Source organism: Phascolarctos cinereus, unplaced genomic scaffold, assembly GCF_003287225.1.
Source record: "Phascolarctos cinereus isolate Bilbo 61053 unplaced genomic scaffold, phaCin_HiC Scaffold_7;HRSCAF=346, whole genome shotgun sequence".
NCBI classification, from domain to species: domain Eukaryota; kingdom Metazoa; phylum Chordata; class Mammalia; order Diprotodontia; family Phascolarctidae; genus Phascolarctos; species Phascolarctos cinereus.
This window is the reverse complement of record NW_027556180.1, coordinates 39,769,771-39,789,622: the sequence shown is the minus strand read 5'-3', so window position 1 is coordinate 39,789,622 and position 19,852 is coordinate 39,769,771. Positions and strand designations below refer to the sequence as shown.

General features: G+C 40.8%; 1 pseudogene; it reads left to right on the top strand.

Moving 5' to 3' along the window:
* The window catches only part of LOC110203508 (pancreatic progenitor cell differentiation and proliferation factor pseudogene), a 36,331-nt pseudogene extending 18,856 nt beyond the window's left edge, over positions 1–17,475 (top strand).
* The last annotated feature ends 2,377 nt before the right edge of the window (positions 17,476–19,852 follow it).

The following is a 19,852-nucleotide window of genomic DNA, read 5'->3' as shown; positions in this document are numbered from 1 at the left end:
ACCCACCAAAGATTCTGCACAGTGGAAAAAAGCCCTGGATTTGTAATTACTATCAGTGTGACTTTGGGTGAATCTCAGCACCTCTGTGGGCTCAGTTTGCCCACCTGTAAAATAGATAGGATGATTTGTAAAGATCCTTCTGGCTCTAAAACCATTGTAACTATGATAATATAATAGAAAAGTCCTGTAGAGAGTACATTATACACCATACAATCCATTTAAGACAGCTCAACCTGGAGTCTATGGACTAGATTTCAAGGCATCTGTGAATTTGTTTTTTAATATTTTGACAACTATTATAATGAATTTCTTTAGTAATTCAATATTTTTTTTTTTGTATTTTGAAGGGTCCATAGGTTTTGCCAGAATGCCAAAGGATTTTGTGACTCAAAAATGCTGAAAAACTCCTGATTTAAGGGGGTCGCTTCTTAGTTGGGCATGTAACACTGCAGTGAAATCTTGAAAAACTATTATTTTTATTCTGTTAAAAATAACTGCCTCCTTTTGAGCCTGGTCTATCCATTTTCTTCGGCAAGGCTAATTTTCAATCCAAGTATATGGGGATTCATAGGCAATCCTCCAAACCATGTTTTCACTTAGAAGTAAAGCTTTTAAATGTTCTTTCAGGTGGCCAGAGGGACTTATTCTTGGCCCTCATCTTGGATTTCCTTCCTGAAGAGCTAGACTCTGGCAGCCACTTGGGAACTTTTATAGAAGTTACATTTTTATTTTAAAACCATGTTCTATCTGTGTAAATGATGGCTTAGAGTGGGCAGATCCTGCAAATGGGGAGACAAATTAGGAGGCTACTATAATAGTCTAGGCAAAAGGTGAGCTAGGAGGGTGGCTGTGTGAGTGGAGAGAAAAGGATAGATGCACAAGATACTGGGGAGTTAAGATTGACAGGACTTTTTAACCGATTGGAGATGAGGGCTGATGGAGAAGGAAGTGAAGGATAACTCAAAAGTTGTAGATCCAAGTTCCTGGGAAGATAGTGATACCCACAGCAGAAATAGGGATGTTTAGAATGCAGGTGGAGTTGGAAGGAAGATGAAGGATTCTGTTTTTCACATACAGTTCAAACTGCTGATTGGACATTCAAACGGTGCTGTCCAGCAGGCAGTTGTCCCAATGTGGGACTGGAATTCCAGAGACAGATATGAGGGCTGAATGTACATATTTTAGAGTCATTGATCCCATGGGACTTGATGAGAAAATACTTTAACTTTCTAATTCCTCACTTTACTCAATTCCCATGGCTTGCTTCTCAACTCTACCTTAGCTCTATATGGATGGTCACACCTTCGTTCTTGCCATCACACATGTGAGTCCCACTTACATGATTAAGTACTGAAATTCCTTATCCAATCATAATCTCCTATTATTCCATCTATCCCCGTATTTTAAACCTATTCTTTGTCCCCACAATGATCTCCAATCCCTGCAGTCCTTGATTCTTTTACAAGCCATCATGTCTACTCCAGCTGTATCCTCTACCCTTCCTAAGCTCAATCTCTATTCAAGTCTGCATTATATTCTATTCTTGAATATCTTTCCCCCTTGTCCTGTTACCATTCATGCCTTGCTAAACTCCAACTTTGGATTGCCTCCATCACCTTCCTCCTGCATTTTGTGGAGTTGAATGGAGCTGGAGGGAGACACGCAACTATATTGACAGAGTCCACTACAAATTTATTTCACTGGAACTTAACTCTAGCAAGGCAATCCTTTTACTCTTCCAGAAATGATACCATTGATTCTAGCTCAGCTGAAGACCTTCACTGAAAAAGTCAAGGCTATTCACCCTGAATTCTCACTTTCTTCCTTCACATCTCACATTCCTCTGATAGTATCCCCCTCCCTTTCCTCCTTCATTCCAGGTCTTGATGAAGAATAGGTCTTCTTACCCAGACCAAACTATTTACATGTACCCTTGATCCTATCTCATGGTGTCTTTTCTTTTGGAATGTCCCCACTATCATTCCTGGAGTGTATGGTATATTCAGGGAAAACTAGTACCTCTGATGTGAAGGCTGCCAATCTCCCTTTTCAGGGCTGCTTTCCACCTTTAGTGTCCACCTGTTCTACTTAACTCTCACCTGTGGCTCCAAGAAGCTATAGAATGTGTAGCAGTCACAGCCCAGAAAATTGATTTGGTGGACAGGTTAAACTAGGTGGAGGGTAACCAAGTGGTCTCAAACCCATTGGTGAGTTGGAGGGGGTGTCTACCCCAAGCATGTGAAGATTTACCCTGATGGAATGGGTGGATGAGAACAATTTATTCCAATGGCCATGAAGACAGCTGAAGCAGGCAGTGTGGAGTGCTTAGAGCTTGGTTAGACATCGGAGACACCAAGGTCATCCACTGCATCTTGAACCATCACCAGTCATCTTGATTCTGTCCTCCCACTGGACTGTGATGACTGTGGAAGAGAGAGTGAGGCTGATACCTTCATGCATCTCTGCCTCACTTAAATCCAATTTATGCATGCATCAAAAGACATCACCCATACCATTTTACCATTTTATCTGTCTCAAAGTCCTGTGGTGACAGGCAAGTGATGAAGCAATAGGTGCAGATACACTGGGACCTGTAGTCGCAATCCTACACACAGGTGCCTAGGCCATAGGGTTGTTTTCTCACTGGAAGAAGCAGTGGGATTCAGCAGACTTGGGTGCCTGAGTAAGGATCACACTGCTCATCTCCTGATGTGATGAAGGGGTTAGAAAAGGTGTCCTAAAATTATCTGCTTACTCAGCCTTGGCTGTACTTTTCAGGGATGTACACATTGATAATGAGGTTGACCCATGCATTGCCAGAGCTAGCTCAGTGTTTGGGAGGCTCCAAGGAAAAGTGTAAGAGAGAAGAGGTATTAAACTGCTTACTAAACTGAAGATCTACAGAGCTGTTGTGCTGATTTCATTTCATTGTTGTATGCCTGTGAAACCTGGAGAGTATACCAGTGCCATGCCAGGAAACTGAATCGCTTCCATTTGAATTGTCTTAGGAAGATTTTGAAGATCACCTGACAAGATAAGGTACCAGACACTGAGGTCCTTTCTCAAACTAAGCTTCCAAGCATTCAAACTCTGTTTCAGGGAACGAAGCTCTGATTGGCTGGCCACATTGTTTGAATGCAAAACGTATGCTTGCCAAAAAGACTATTTTATGGAGAATTCACACAAGGCAAGCATTCATATGGTGGTCAGAAGAAGTGATACAAGGATACTCTCAAGGTCTCTCTTAGGAACTTTAGAATTGATTGTGTGCCATGGGAGATGCTGGCTCAGGACTACTCAGCATGGCGTGCCCACATCAGAGAAGGTGCTGTGCTCCCTGAGCAAAGCAGAATTGAAATAGCTCAGAAGTGCAAGATGTGCAAATTTAGAGAATCCACCCCAAATGTTCACATGGACTATTTGTTCCCAACCTCTGGTAGAACATTCTGAGCTTATATTGGTCTGATCAGCCACAGTCTGATCAGACTGAAACTTGACTCTAACATAGTGATGTCATTTTGCTCCTCTTGGAGAACGAAGGACAACAACCCACCAACTATCATTCCCAGGGCAGTACAGTGGATAACGTGCTGGGCCTGGATTCAGGAAGACCCATGTTTGTTCTCAGATACTTATTAGCTATGTGGCCCTGGGCAAGTCACTTAACCCTGTTTACCTCAGTTCCTCATCTTTAAAATGAACTAGAGAAGGAAATGGCAAACCACTCCAGTATCTTTGCCAAGAAAACTCCAAATGGGTCATGAAGACTCAGATATGACTAAAACAACTGAACACCAACAACTATCATTCCCACTCTCTCTAATTCTCATTTTCTCCCTATCTACAGTTTCCTTCATTATTGCCTTCGAATACACCAAAGTCTCCCTAATCTTTAAAAATACTCTCACTAGATCCTACTATCCCATATACTCTCATCTTATATTTCTCCTCCCCATTTCAACCACACTCCTTAAAAAGCCATAGATACTTGGTGCTTCCACTTGCTTTTCTCTCATTTTCTTCTAAATCTTCTTTAATCTGACTACCAAGCTCACAATTGAGCTGAAACTGCCTGAAATGTACTACTTCCTCACCTGCAACTTTTTGCTTGTGAACCAGTGTTCTATAGGACCAGACAAAAAAGCCAAGAAACTAGGAAAATATACAGAATAGGCAATAATAGGAATGACCATATTATCAATTAATCAATAATCAAGCATTTATTAAACACCTACTGTTTGTTGGGCTCTAGGGACACAAAGACTATGAATGAAAATGAAATGGTCCCTAAACTAGAGCAGCTTACATTCTATGGGAAAATGATAGCCTACACATTAGAACTTGGATTGAGCATGTGGAATATTATATTAATCTATATCAATTACATGAAAATGAGGGTAAACATCAATAGAGGCAGGATATCTGGGACTTTTGCCTGAGTGACATTTGGGAGGGAGAAATGGAGAAGTGTTGCCTATTTACTTTGGGATGTGTGGGGAATGGGACATCTTGGTAGGTGGCATAGTAGATACAGTGCTGGAATTGGAGTCAGAAAGGTCTGGGTTCAAATCCAACCTGAGACTTAATGGCCATCTAACCATGGGAAAGCCATGACTTTTCTGATCCTCAGTTTCCTTGTCTGTAAAAATGATGAAAATATCACCTCCATCACAGGAATGTGCTGAGTATCAACTGTGCTAATGTCTACAAAACACTTTGCAAACCTTAAAGTGCTACACAAATATGAGCCATTGTTGAATATAAAATCTTATTTCTGGACAGAAAGTTGCCTTGAATTATATGTAACAGGTTCATAAAGTAACTAGAAAAATCCAGGTTTCCCTATTTTATTGTCAGCCCAGAAAGGCTACAACAGAGGGGAGAGATCATAGGATCATAGATTTAGAACAAGACAGGACCTCAGAGGTCATCTAGTCCCACATCCCTCATTTTGCAGATGAGGAAAATTAGGACCAGAGCATTTAAGTGGCTTGCCCAAGATTGAGCAGGTGGCAATGAGCAGACGTGGTATTTGAACTGAGATTCTGACTCTATATTCTACCTTCTTCCTACTGAACCACACTGCCTAATGATAATCAACAGAGGAAGTTGGACCGATTGCTCCCTAATCTCCCTTTTAGCTCTAAAGTCCAAGATCCTATATATACAAATCAAGTCTCAGGGAAAGACCGGGGCTTCCTTCAGTTCCACAAGGTGAAAATGTAATCTGGGCTATGAGAACATCTCTGGCAAATGGTTTAGTAGAGGAGGTCAAAACCAATGGCTGAAACAGATTACATGTGGATTTCAATTATTTAGATGATCCGCCCCCATTGTGGCAGATAAGCAAATGTCAGTTGTTGGAAATGGGGTCCTAATTAGACTAGCTCAAGATATTTCCTTTCTAGCCTTTATATTGCTTCATATCCCTTGCAAGCCTTTTGCCAGTGTGTTTGTTTGGCATCCCGAGTGGGGCAGTAGTGGTCTGGGAAGTGCTGTTCAGTCACCCATTATCCATTTTTTTTCAAGGAAGTAGTATTGGCTTTTCTGTTTTGGTTAGCTTGTTCTTTATATAGTTCACTCCTAAGTCTGATGATTAGCTATTATTTATTGGAAGTGTCAGCAGGAAATACATTTCTTAGGAGTCCTGTTAGTTAGCTGGTGGAATTGAGTAGGATAGGACCCACAGGAGAACAGGATATTTTGCTGATGTTTCAGAAGCTTGCTTCACTTAATCTAGGATTGTACGTGCACTCAACGTTGGAAGATGTTTCAAGGACAGAATGGTGAATGTGTGAGGTGGAAAAATCTTGGCAAGAAGCTACAGGGCATCTGAGAAGCTTTAGACTTGTATGGAGGAGAACTCTGTAAGTCTTCTGTCTGAAACTCTTGAGGCATGAAAGGCCAGGGTACATTCTGGATAATTTTCTCCATTCTTTTGGTTTATCTCTCACCCATGCAATCCAAACCAGTGGATGCATAGGAGTGCACTGAGACAGACCAGGATGACATAATATTGGTAAAAGATCAGGAAAACAAGAGAGAAATCTTTGAATGAATCATCTCTAGGCTCACAGATATTTACGAAGTCCCAGTCCTGAAGATGATGGCTCCTTCACAGAGAACCTCCACCACAAGTCCTATCTTCTTTTTGCTGCTCCCTCCACTCAGAGAGTACAATGGCAAGAGCATTGGTTCTGGAGCAGATCCTGACTGCCACCAAATACTTGTGTGACATTGTATGTCACTTCACTTCAGTGAAATGCCTCAGTTTCCTCATCTGGAAAAGGCTTCAATGGCCTCTAAGGTCCTTTCCACCTTGAGACTTGTGATCCTAAGTTATTTCACCTCCTTGGGCCTCAGTTTCTTAATCTGTAAAATGAGGGAGTTTGGCTAGGTGGCCTTTGAGGGCCCTTCTAGCTCTATGCTCATTTGATCCTAAACTACTTAACCTCTAGGAGCTTCCATTTCCTTTTCTAGAAAATGAGGGGATTGTGCTAGATGGCCTTAAAAGTCTTTCCAGTGTTACAGCTGTCTCTGGTCCTCAGTCTCTTCTAGCTCTAAATCTGTGATCTTGGGGGTGGGTAGGGGGAGGGGTTTTTTCTTTCCCTTCTGTCTTTCTTGCTGTTTCTCAAGGATCCATATGATAGCATGGCTGCCCAGTCCCTCATTTTTTTTCAGTCCAAGCCCTGGAGATAATTTCCTTTAATCTTTTGATTCTACCTTCTTAGTGAAAAATAACACATCTTGATATTGTGTTTTATGCCATTTTCCACTCTTACCATCGATGATTTGTGGGACCCTCCCTAACACCTACCCTATGTCTGTCCAATGCCCTTTGAGTTACTTGTAATTTTGATTTTTTTACTGAGATTATTATGTTACATTATTCATAGCTATATAGCATCACTGGGAGAATGCTGGTGTTATAGATTATTTTTTGTCCCACTGAGCAGTTTGAGGTCACTGAAAACACCATTCAATTTCCTAAATGAAATCTAACCTGATTTCTTTCTCCAACTCAACCCTGTCATATATACATATTTGACTTTAATATATGTAGCAGATGTGTACTTTCTAGGGATTTCTTGGGCTACAGAAGCTTTTGCTATGAGAATAGGTGAAAGTAATTTCCCAGGGCCCTTGTTGGATGATACAGGGATAATAGGATTGTACTATTATGAATTCAGAGCAGGAATTCTTCACCTTTTTTTTTTTTTGCATCCAGGACTCCTTTGGCAGTTCCATGAAACCTATAGACCCCTCTTAGAATAATGTTTATAAATATATAAAATAAAGTATATAGGATTACAAAAGAAACCAGAAGTCAATGAGAAAGAGTTGTAATTTATTTTTCCCATCCAAGTTACTAGACCCCCTGAACATTTAACCTCAGGTTAAGAATCCCCGATGAGGAGTTAGAAGGGCCCTTAGAAGCCATGTAGTCCAATGCCCTCATTTTACAGATGAGGAAACTGCAGCCCAGAAAGGTTAGAGACTTGACCATGACCATACAAGTGAGATACTCAGGAAGGTTGGAGAAAGAGGTATGGAGACATTGAAGCATTAAGGAGACTCTTGCTGCACCTTTGTCCTCCCATGTGCTGGACCCTCCTTGAGCAGTAGAAGACAGCTGCTCATACTGTCAGCTTTGGGGGACTTTAACCTTACTCTTCTGCATGTACCCTGATCCAGTGATGGTGGTCTTGCTGTTCCTCACACAGGACCCTCTATCTCAACTGTAGGCAATTTCATTGGCTGCCCCCCTCCCCATGCCTGGAATTCCCTCTCTCCTCATCTCTGCCTCTCAGCTTCCCTGGCTTCCTTTATATCCCAGTTAAAATCAATTCTTCTACAAGAAGCCTTTCCTGATCCCCCTTAATTCTAGTGCCTCCCCTCTGTCGATTATCTCCAACTTATTCTGCATATATCTTGTCTGCACACAGTTTACATGTTGCCTCTCTCATGAGTCCACACTTTTCTTTGCATCCCCAGCATTTAGCATCATGCCTGGCACACAGTACATACTTGATAAACGCTTACCGACTTGACCTCGGTATGACATTGGTGGTCTACAGTATGAGTGAGTTCCTTCTCAGTGGAATTGAGAGAGGTATATTGTGGAGAGCTATATAAGAGAGAAATATAAAGGTCTGGGCAGCTGTTAGAGTGTAACCAAAAAGTCTAGTTTCCAGTCAATGATGATTATGTGAATGGCTCAATCCAACCCTATGGTGTCTGAGGAGCAGTGGGGTTTGTATTAAGCACATTAACTTTCAGTCTATTTTATCCTGAAACTTGAGTCATTTAGAGAGTTCAGTACACCCTGTGGGAGTGGGAGGAATTGATGTCATTGCTATTTCTGATATATAGGTGTTCATTGCTTATTTTTATTACCCTCTTATTTAATCTAATTCAACTGCTTATAAAAGTAATGATCCTTTGCACAGAGGCTATTGAGTGACAGCATGCTGGATGGAAAGGCATAGCAGTAGAGTTGAGACACATCTACATTCAGGGCTTGGTGAGGATCCTGGGAGACAGGATGTAGGGGATGAAGCCAATGCTATGAAACACAGTGAGAATGATTAGTCAATTAGGGGCAGGCCTTATTTTGGGAAGCAGAGGGAAGGAGGAGAAGGGGAGAGGGTGAAAAGTGTAAATTTTAAGGAACAGAAGAGGAGCAGAAGAGAGCTCACCTTTAAGAGGGGGTATAGGCTAGGGAATAGAGCCCTGGCTTTTGACAATGGAGATCTTCAGGTTCAAATTCTGCATTAGATACTCACTAACTGTTTGACCTTGGGCAAATTACTTAACCTCTCCAAACCTGCATTTCTTACCTGTATTCCCAGCACTTAGTAAAGGACCTGGTACTTAATACTTAAATGCTTGTCCCTTGAAACATAAGAAGAGAATCTGGTAAAAAGTTCTCAGCCTATCTGAGATCTTATATAGGACACATGTGGCTACATAAAAATAAAATGCATATAATTTCATTCATTACTTCACCTTCCTCACTACACTCTACCCAAATAGGTGGCCATTTGTGGCAACAGTAAACAGGTTAGGGAAAAAATGAAGATTAAAGAAAAAAAAACACAGCCCAGACCATCCCTTTGGAATCCAGGCTCACACCTAGGTCTAATAGTGACTGGGATTGGGATTAAGGAGAAAAATTGAGGGTTGTAGGACTTGGGTCTTGGCAAAATTGCAAAAAACACTGCCAACAATATGTGCCTTACAAATCCACCCTCCAGGAGTGAAAGCTGTCACAAGCAATAAAGGACTGTCTGACAATGGGCCATGACAGCTTATCCACGGCTGTGAGGAAACTTACATATTTTTAGAGGAAGACTTCCAAGTGTTTTTTTTTTCTTTTTTGGAAATAGATGTGGTTATAATGTGAGCTGGTATTTTATAACTGTGCCTTTTCTTTATCATTGATTTTTTAACACGGTAAAGATTTTACTCTTCTCAGTCATCAAGTGCTCGAAATAGTGATAATAAGAGAACTACAACTTAAACTAATATAATGTAACATATAGCTTAAACAGAAATTAAGTTTAAACTAATGTGTTTGTATACATGGATCAGATGGGGCTTTAGCAATTTCTTAAAGTGCCAGTCAGTAGGGAAATATTAGCACTTAAAATTATTAAAAATAATGCAAATTATTAAAAAATACAAAATCAGGAAAGAGAAGAAAGTAAAGGGTGTCATCAAAGAAATGTAAGATTGAGCAAAAAAATGGGTTGGTAACAAAGCGAAGGATAACATATGGACATCCTCCATTGGTATCCTTGGGATATCAAGAGATTTCAAGGAAGCTCCCGGCAGATTGAGTAGAAGTCCTATGAAGACTTGTGGGAGAATATGGACAGGAGTCAAATGGAATGGGCAGGCATGGATGAGTTCTGATCCGTACCCTTAAAGAATTGTTCATTTAATGAGATCACAGATCCATTGGGAGTATTTGATATTAAAAATGGCTTACTGATGTTATTTGATTTTTAAAGCTACAACTCCCCAATGAGACTCTTTTCTGACTTTCTCTCATGACAAAGAATTAAGAAAACCAAACCACACGTGATATCCTCCCAAGTATAATGTAATTTCATTGAGAGTAGGGATGGTTTTTTGATTTATATTTGTATCTCCAGCATCCTGCACAATGCCTTGCACAGAGTAGGTGCTTACCAAATAAATAAATAGCTAGATAGCTCAGAAGATGGAGTGGATAGTTATGTATAGGATATTTAGGAGATAATTAGCAGAGAGAAGGCACTAGAATTAGAAAGAGTTGGGAAAGACTTCCAATAGAAGTGGACATTTTAGCTGGGACTTAAAGGAAGCCAGGAGGGTCTGAATGTGGCCATCAGGTGGGAGAGTAGTCAAGTCATGGGGGATATACTCAGAGCTTAGAGATGGAGTATCTTGTTCATGAAGCAGAGCTACAACTAGGGCAGGGTGATAGGGCTTAAGAGTGGACACAACAGTGAATTTGAGAGCAGGTCTTGTTTTGTTTTTATCTTTCTCTACCAAGCCATAGAAACTGCTTCACCCTGGAAGTTCAATCTACCTCTGGGCTACTTCTCACATTGGAAGGACTCCCTGACCCCGAAGTCTCACCTTCTGATTGGCTGGCTCTCCTAGGCCCTCCAATTTAAGGAGGAGGCCCAGCCATCTTCATCTCTCTCCACCGTGCACTGCTGATTCATCTCCACAGGATTTTCTCTAACATGCCTCTGTGTAGTATACTTCCCCTCACTCTTTTCAACTCTCTTTTGTGTTGTCTTACCCCATTAGAATGTAAGCTCCTTGAGGGGAAGGACTTTCTTTCTGCTTCTATTTGTATTTCTAGCACTTATCACAGTGCTTGGCACAGAGTAAGCTCTTCACAAACTCTTGCTGATTAACTGCCTTTGAGTGCCCAGCACAATGCTTGACACTTAGTAGGAGCTTCATAAAATCATAGATATAGAACTAGAAGGGACGTCAAAGGCCATCTAGTCCAATGCCTTCATGCTACAGATGAGGAAACGGAGGTCCAGAGATGTTACCCAAGTTTTCATAAGCAGTAGGTTTCAATGGCAGGAATTTAGCTGATTCAGTAAGTTAGGGATGAATTCCCATCTGTTTCTCAGAGTACATGATATGATGTGGTATGATATAATATGGTATATTACAAGCATAGGCATTGTTCTAGGCACTAAGGATATAAAAGACAAAAAAAAAGACAAGACTGTTTTTTCTCAATTTTATCTAGAAAGGAGAAGGCTTAGTAGGGGGGTTGGATAAAAAGCCACCTGATTCCTAGAATTTTGGAGCTGGAAGAGTCCTCAGAGAGTCTCTAATCCACTAGTGTAGATATAATGGAACTAGCAGACCCAGGATCTTTTGTGCTCAAATCCCAGATCCTGGCTTTGGATTCTCAGGCAATAAAAATATTTAATGAGTACTTTGCATCCACACAATGCACAATGAACATAAATAATCATTAAAGCCTCCTGGATACTTGGAGAGAGAGAATCTATATGCTTTTCTTGACAGCTTAAACTCACTTAACCTTTTGACAAAGTAGCAGCAATAATGATATCCAGCTAAAATAATTTCCACGGGCACTGTGTGTGTTTGAATCCAGTTGCTAAATACACTGATTAGCATTCCATTACTATAATTGATTATTTCTCTCTATCATCACATCCAAACTTGGGGTTAGAGCCAGAAAGGACCTTGGAGATCGGGAGGCATCAGTTAAGGTTGTTAGGAATAATTTCATTCCTTCTGATATTGATATTGAAGGAAGAAAAACTCAAGTGTGTGACACAGACCTTCAGCAAACTGAGGTCAAAAAATTCAATTCAACTCAATAAACATTTATTAAATGCTTACTATGTGCCAGGTACTAAGCTAAGGGCCAAGGATGCAGATACAAAAAGACAGCTTCTGCCTTCAAAGAGCTTATAATCTAATGGTGGGGGTGGGGGTGGGGGAGAGAGACAACCACAACAGGAAGTTGAAAAGTGGGATGGAGTGCTGAAGGGGAGACCAGGGAATACGATCAATGTTCCTTAAAGTGGATACCAAGCAGAGTCACTGATGGAAAACAGTGAGTTACTGGAATGTTCTGAGCTCTCTCTAAATAAGGTTTAGGGAGCAGTTTATGGCCTGGTCTTTCAGCCAGGCAGTCAGAGGGGAGAAGCAAGTAAAGAAACTGAGAAGGTATTGACTATAAAAATCTGAGTCAGTCTGCAGGATAAGATTTTAGGTGATCAGCTTATCTGGTGGAAGCAGGATGTTTCATGGGTTGGAAACCAAACAGAGCTGCTGCTGGAAAATGAACAACCATTAATTAAGCTTACTCTCGGCTAGGCCCTGTGCAAAGTGCTGTGAATATACAAACAACCAAAACCATTCCTGACCTCAAGGAGCTTACATTCTTTTGTGAGACTTAGAGATGAGCAAATATGGGTTGCATACAAAATAATGTATAGTAATTAGAAGAGAATATTACAAATTAGAGAATCAGGAAAGACTGGGCATGGAGGGGGTACTTGAGCTGAACCTTGAAGGTCAACAACAAATAGGATAGGTGAAGAAGCCCTTTCTGTGCACAGAATCTTTTGACTTGCTGGGAACAAAGATTGGGGGAGAACTATTGAGCTATCCTTTAAGAATCATTGCTGAGGGCTTGGTCAATGAGTTGAGCACAGGACTGTCTTGGTCCCTTGCACATAGTTGACCCTTAATTAATGCTTTTGAGATGTGTTTGGGTTTGGCAAATTTGTTTTGTTCTACTGCTGATTGGGATGGCAGGGGTCAAGGGTTACTTAGGGAGGGTAAGGAAAGTGAGAAGGAGCCAATCATAGATAGCCAACTGCCCACAGCTGATTATTTCTAATTTATCTTGTAGCTTATTTATTTATTTATTTATTTAGGTGAGGCAGTTAGGGTTAAGTGACTTGCCCAGGGTCACACAGCCCAGGATCACACAGCTAGTAAGTGTTATATGTCTGAAGCCGGATTTGAACTCAGGTCCTCCTGACTCCAGGGCTGATGTTCTATCCACTGTGCCACCTAGCTGTCCCTATCTTGTTCCTTTTTATACATAGTTGTTTGCATGTTGTCTCCCCAATTGGACTGTGAGCTCTCAAGGGCAGGGATGGGGCTTTTGCCTGTTTTTGTATCCCTTGCATTTAACATAGGGCACACTATAATTGTTTAGTGGCTGATTGACATTAATGGTCATTTATTCTCTAGTAGAAGGAAAGCTTCTTTAGAGCAGAGATTTTTTGGGAGGAGAGGAGTCAAGAAGGGTGGGTAGGATAAGGCAGTAAGTAGTTGATAATAGATAATCATTCCTGGCCAAAGTAAGCACTTAATAAATTCTTTAGCATTCATCATTTATCATCAAGAACTTTTAATTACCTTGTAGGATGTAAGCTCTTTATGAGCAGAGACTATTTCTTTTCCAGCTTTGTATCCCCACTGCTTGCACCTAAGTGCAAGCACTAGGCTTGGAGTCAGGTAGACCTGTGCCCAAATTCTGCCTTAGACACCAGCTATGTGACCTTGGGTAAATCACTTAAACTTTCCTAGCCTCAGTTTCCTCTTCTGAAAATGGAAATAATCATCGTACCTACCTCTCAAGGTTGTTGTGAGAATCAAATGGATAACACAGGTAAAGGACTTTGCAAGAGAAAATGCTATGTAAATGCTAGGTACTATTATAAATAATTTTTGAATTGAATCTATATCCAAACCCCTCATTTTACAGAAGAGAAAACTGAGGCTCAGAAAGTGAAATAACTTATTTAATATCCTCTAGGTAGTAAGTGGCAGGGCTGTGATTTGATTCTAATGCTCTGGCCCAGGATTCAGCATACTATATTACCTGTTAAAGCAATGAATGTCTTTATTGCTGTAAATAGGTACGATTTTCTTCAGTTCTCAAAGGCTCTACTTCTGTCCTGCTTCATACTGAAATTCAGAGGAGGCACATACTGCCTCCCTCAGGATAAGACTTGGCATGGCTGACCCAGACTTCCTACCTGAAACTAGTCAACAATAAAAATAGTTGATAGTTACATAAAACACTTTGCAAATATGGTTTCATTTTAGCTTCATAACAAGCTAGCCAGGTATGTGCCATTGTTTCATTTTATAGATTAAGAAACAGGGTCACAGAGCTAAATTGGTTTGCCCAGGGTCACACAGTGAGTATATGTCAGAGGTGATTTGAACCCAGGTCTCTGCTGATTCCAGGTCTTTGCTCTGCCTCTCAACAACAATCTACCTAGCCCTTAATCACTGAATAGGTGTTGCTTCAGACAAGCTAAGACCTGGGAAAGACCTTAGTTTATAATGGCCAAGGTCACCCACTGCATCTTAGACCATTGCCAGTCGTCTTGACTTTTGTCTTTCCACTGGATTCCAATGACTCTGGAGGAGAGAGTGAGGCTGATGACTGTGTCACTTAAATCCAATTCACCTGCAAGTGAAGACACCACCCTTGTGATGACATTGGTTCTCTTTGAGAATGAAGGATGAAAAACAACACATCGGTATACTTTGTATGTATCACAAAGCTCGAGTCAGAAGGGACCTCAGCATCTCTGTATTTTGACCCATGCCCCCAAATGAACGCTTGCTTTAACATACCTGACAAATGGACTTCCAGCTTTTGCTCGATGATTTCCAATGAAAGAGTCTCGTGGGGAAGCCAGCCCATTCCACTTTTGAATAGCTCTGTTAAGAATTTTTTTCCTGATATCAAGCCTCATTTTGCAACTTTCACCCTTGGCTCTTAGTTCCAACCCATGGGGAGAGGCATTCCAAGTCTAATCTTCCTTCTATATGGCAGCCTTTTAATTGCTTGAAGTTAGATATCATGTTCTCCCCTCCTTGCTTCAGCATAAACCAGTTCCTTCAACGGAACCTAATGTAATATGGGTCAAGAACTTTCACCAAGTTAAATTTTTTTCTTTTTAATTATCACGAACTTGGCAAATAACAACAATCACAATGATTTCCATAGAAACAAAAGAATAGAAAAGAAGGATTACATATTAAGCTGTTAAATTCTATTATGTGTAGTTTGGGTTTTTAAAAGTGTATATTAGGGGCAACTAGGTGGCGCAGTGGATAGAGCACCTGCCGTGAAGTCGGGAGGACCTGAGTTCAAATCTGACCTCAGACCAAACACTTGACACTTACTAGCTGTGTGACCCTGGGCAAGTCACTTAACCCCAATTGCCTTAAAAAAAGGGAAGTATATATTAACTCTAACTTGGGGGTTCCACCACCAACTTACTTGAATTCTTTCCTGAACTTCCTTCTGCTGTCTTCTGTGTATTTGTAGAATGTTTCATTGCAGTTCTTTTCTTCTTTCAAGCAAAACTGAGCCACACATTGACTATGTTAGAAAACGAATGTCTTCTGCACCTCTAGTCCATCTCTTGTCTGTTAAAGAGCTTTCATGAAGTTTCTTTTCAGGAAAAATTTCCTAACAATTAGAGTTGTCCAGTAATGGAATGGACTGCTTTGGGAGGTAGTGAATTTCCTACCACTGCAAGTCTTCAAGAAGAAGCTAGATGACTATTTGTTGGCTATGTTGTAGTGAGGATTCCTTTCTGGTCTAGATTGGACTAGATGGTTCTTGAGTCCCTTCAAGTCTCAAAATTCTGTACTTCAGTGGCTATTCTAGTTACCCTCTTTGGAGCATTCTATTGCTTGGCATTGGTAGCCATATCAGTCAATAATGTTTTTCTTAAGTGGTGATACCCACAGCTGAACACAATGCTCCAGATATGGTCTGACTATGGCAGAGGACACTGGGACTGTCACTCTCTTGGAGCTTCTCTTGGAGCAATCACAAATGGCATTTATTTTTTTGGCTTTCATATCAGACTGCTAGCTCATGTTAAGCTTGCAGTCCACTGAGACTTTCAGATCTTTTTCAGACAAACTGCTTTCTAATTATGCCTTCCCCATCTTGTATGTATTAACATAGTGTCACAGAATTAGAACTGGAAGGGACCTTAGAGGTCAACTGGTCTATGTAGTCTGTTTATTTTACAAATGAGGAAATCGAGATCTAAGTAGATAAAGTGACTTTTCTAATTTTCTAATCTAAATTTGGCACTACCATGCCAAAATGGTATATGTGACTTTTCTAAGGTCACATACACCATTTTGGCATGATAGTGCCAAATTTAGAATTCAAACTCAGGTTTTCTGATGCTAAGGCTAGTGCTTTTTCTGCTTTACCACTATTACAAAGCTGAGTTTTCAAAACCAACTCTGAATACATCTATTTCTGTTAAATATCATTTTTATTAGATTCAATTCGATTTTTTTAACCTTTTGTTCTTTTTGGATGCCGACTCTGCCATCCAGTATATTTGTCTTCTCTTCTAGCTTTGGGGTGCAAATCTGATAAGTATACTGTCTATACTTTCATCCCAGTCTTTGATTAAAATGTTTGACATCAGAGGTCAAACACAGGTCACAGTTTGGACTATAACTTAATAAGAACAGATGCTTAGCTAATGAGTATCTTCATCAGCATTACTCAAATCCAAAAGGTTAAGTTGAATGGTATAGCGCCAGACTTGGTGTCAGGATGATCTGGATTCAAATCATGTCTCTAATTCTTATGAACTAAATGTCCAGGGGGAAATCACTTAAAGTCTATGAGCTTCAGGTCAGTCTTTTAGGCTATAAATTAGTGTTGGGTTTTCACTGATGAAACTGAAGATGATGTGATGAAATCACATCTTTGATGTGTATTTGAAGGCTTAGCCTAATGGGGCAGCAATATGTATATATTCATAGAGTTTAAGAACTGGAAGGGATATTAGAGGTGGAATACGGTCCTCCCATTTTTCAGATGAAGATAATGAGGTCTAGAGAGTTTAGATGAGTTACCCAGGGTCACAAAGGTAGTTAGTGGCAGAACCAATGTTAGAACAGACTTCTTGGATCTCAGCCTATTCCAGGCCACTCAGCTCAGTTAAGCATCCAAAGAGCCTCATCCTACACTGAAGAAGATTCCCTGATGCGCCCTAAGGATCCTTGGACCTTTCCATCTGGCCTTCAACTGCACACTGTTATCTGTGTTTTCTTTCTTTATTAGAATGTAAGTCCAGCGGTTCACTCGTAGCAACCCATGACTACTACCGAAGGCGTCTGGGTTCCACTTCCAGCAACAGCTCCTGTGGAAATGCTGAGTATTCTGGGGAGGTGATCCCCCATCATCCTGGTCTTCCCAAATCAGACCCAGGCCACTGGTGGGCAAGCTTCTTCTTCGGGAAGTCGAGTCATCCATTCATAACAACTGTATTGGAATCCCCAGAGCACTCAGGAACTTTCCAGGTTGCTCATGGCATGATCACCTGTGACCTGGCTCAGGAGGCCATGAGGAAGCGGCATGTCAGCGAGCCCAGCAAGACCAGCACTGGCCCTTCTGCATGAGCAGCAGCTCCCTCCTTGCTGCTCCCCCCACTTCTGAAGTGTGCTAGGCATCAGAGCCCATTTCCCCCTCCCCTCCCTTCCCCTCCTCTTCCCCCCCTTCTCTCTCCCACCTATTCCCTTAGAATAGATAGGCTGCTTAAGTGTAGACCAGCTTATTTTTGTGTTTTATGCTCAGTGCTAATCATAGTGTTACAACTTAATAAAGGTTTTCCATTCATTAATCCATTCATTCATCCATTTTGTAAGTCCAGTGGTCTTTCTGCAATAATAATATTAATATCTGACATTGCATAGCATTTTGAGTTTTGCAAAACACTTTCTAGATATTAACTCATTTAATCCTCACAAAAACCCTGTTGGGTGGGTCCCATTGTCATCCATATTTTAAAGATGAGGAAACTGGGGATCAAAGGGGTTAAGTCACTTGACCATGATCACAAAGCTAGGAAGGGTCAGGATTTAAATTCGTCATACAATACATAAATTAAGAAATCAAAGAAGATATCCAAAAAGTTAACTTTATTTTCTTGCTCTTCCTATTTTTGAATCTCCCAAAGTCTTGCATTTCTTGTAGCTAGGAGCCAGCCCTTAGGCTCAAACCCCAGAATTCCTTGTGCTTCCACCCAGGGCTCATAAAGCTGCACGAGACTGGCTGATTATTACTGGCTCAGAAACTGCATTTATAAGAGTTTCAAGCTGGTGGATAGCCATGCTGGATTGGCTTTGTCCACTGAAAAGCATTTCTGGAAATGAGTGTTGATATAGAGTAGGCAGCAAAGGTATTTTAACATTGGCTATGATTAGCCAATCATCACTTTGTTTGACCAACACATAGATGACACCAGTGCTCTGGGCTCTCTTGCTGGCTGGCTTGGTCACCATCTGGATTTTGAGCTGAGATATTGGCGATGCATTAGATAACACAGGTGTCTGTTTTAATGGAGTTTCCACTCTAAGGCAAATCTTGTTCCAGGTATATGCCACAAGTGCTTGGTTAAAATGATGAGAGCTCTATGTTCTGGCAATAATACGCTATTGATTTATAATAAAGGGAAGTAGAGATTTAAAAAAAACCCAGGTGATGGCAAGGTTAGAAATAAGGAACTAAGATTAATTTGACAAATCTGACTCAGGAAAAAGTCAGTCCTGGCACTGACTCCTGTTCCTGATTCTCTGTCCTGACCCCATGTACATATTTCACCGTCCACATGTTTTCCTAATTCAGGGCTGCCCTTTTTCTTCCTTTTTTTTTTTTTTTTGCTGATGCTCACTTTTTCTCTAGCAGAAAGTGAATGGATCTGTCTACATCTATAGAAAGGCAATATTTTCATGTCTCCAGCCTGAGGTTTTCTGTGATATTACAAGTTCTTTTTTTGGAGGTAGAAAGAGGGTGAATCACGGATCATAGATTTGGAATTAGAAGAGATCTTAAAGCAGGAATACTTAGGATGAGTCATACACCTCCCTAATTTCAGGGGGGCCGTGAACTCAGATGGAAAAAAATGACTCATTTATTTTCACTAATTTCTTTTCTTTTCTTTCCCTTTTTTCTTTTTTTAGGGAATTGGGGTTAAGTGACTTGCCCAGAGTCACATAGCTAGTAAGTATCAAGTGTTTGGTCTGAAGCTGGATTTGAACTCAGGTACTCCTGACTTCAGGGTCTATTTTCACTAATTTCTAACTGAAATTTAGCATTTCCTTCAGTCATGAATGTAGGTAATAAAACATTATTCCAAGAAGGGCTGTCTGAGCATCACCAGACTGCCCAAAGGGTCCATGACAAGAAAAGGTAAAAAACCCCTTGCCTCAGAGATTTTCTAATCCAATCCTCCTCATTTCACAGAAGGAGAAATGGGAGATCTAAGAGGAAAAGTGACTTGTTTGAGGTAACACAGAGAGGAAGTGGTAGAGCTAGGCTTTGACCTCAAGTTTTATGACTCCAAATCCGGTGCTCCTTCCACCCCACCATGTTTTCAAGTAGAGTTTGTTTTACCTCCACCTTTTGGAGACATTTCCTAGTAAGCAGAGGAATAGCTTGCAGAGCTCAAGAGAGGAATTTCTCAGCAGGTTTTTATAGCTGTTATATCATTTCTCTGCACAATTTAGACTGTGAGCCATGGGAGAAGCTTTTTGTGTGTATTCTGTGTGCCCTTTGAATCATGACCAGATCACGAGAGAGAGAGAGATAGAATTCATAGGGTCGTGGAGTTTGAAGTGGCCTTAGAGATTTAGGGAAGGGCAATGTGGTATAGGGAAAAGAATTCCAGATCTGGAAACAGTGTCAGAGATCTGGGTTTAAATCTTACCTCTCATGTTTGCTGTGTGATTTGACAAGACTTTTAACCTCTCTGGAGCTGAGTTTTCTCACTTGCAAAGT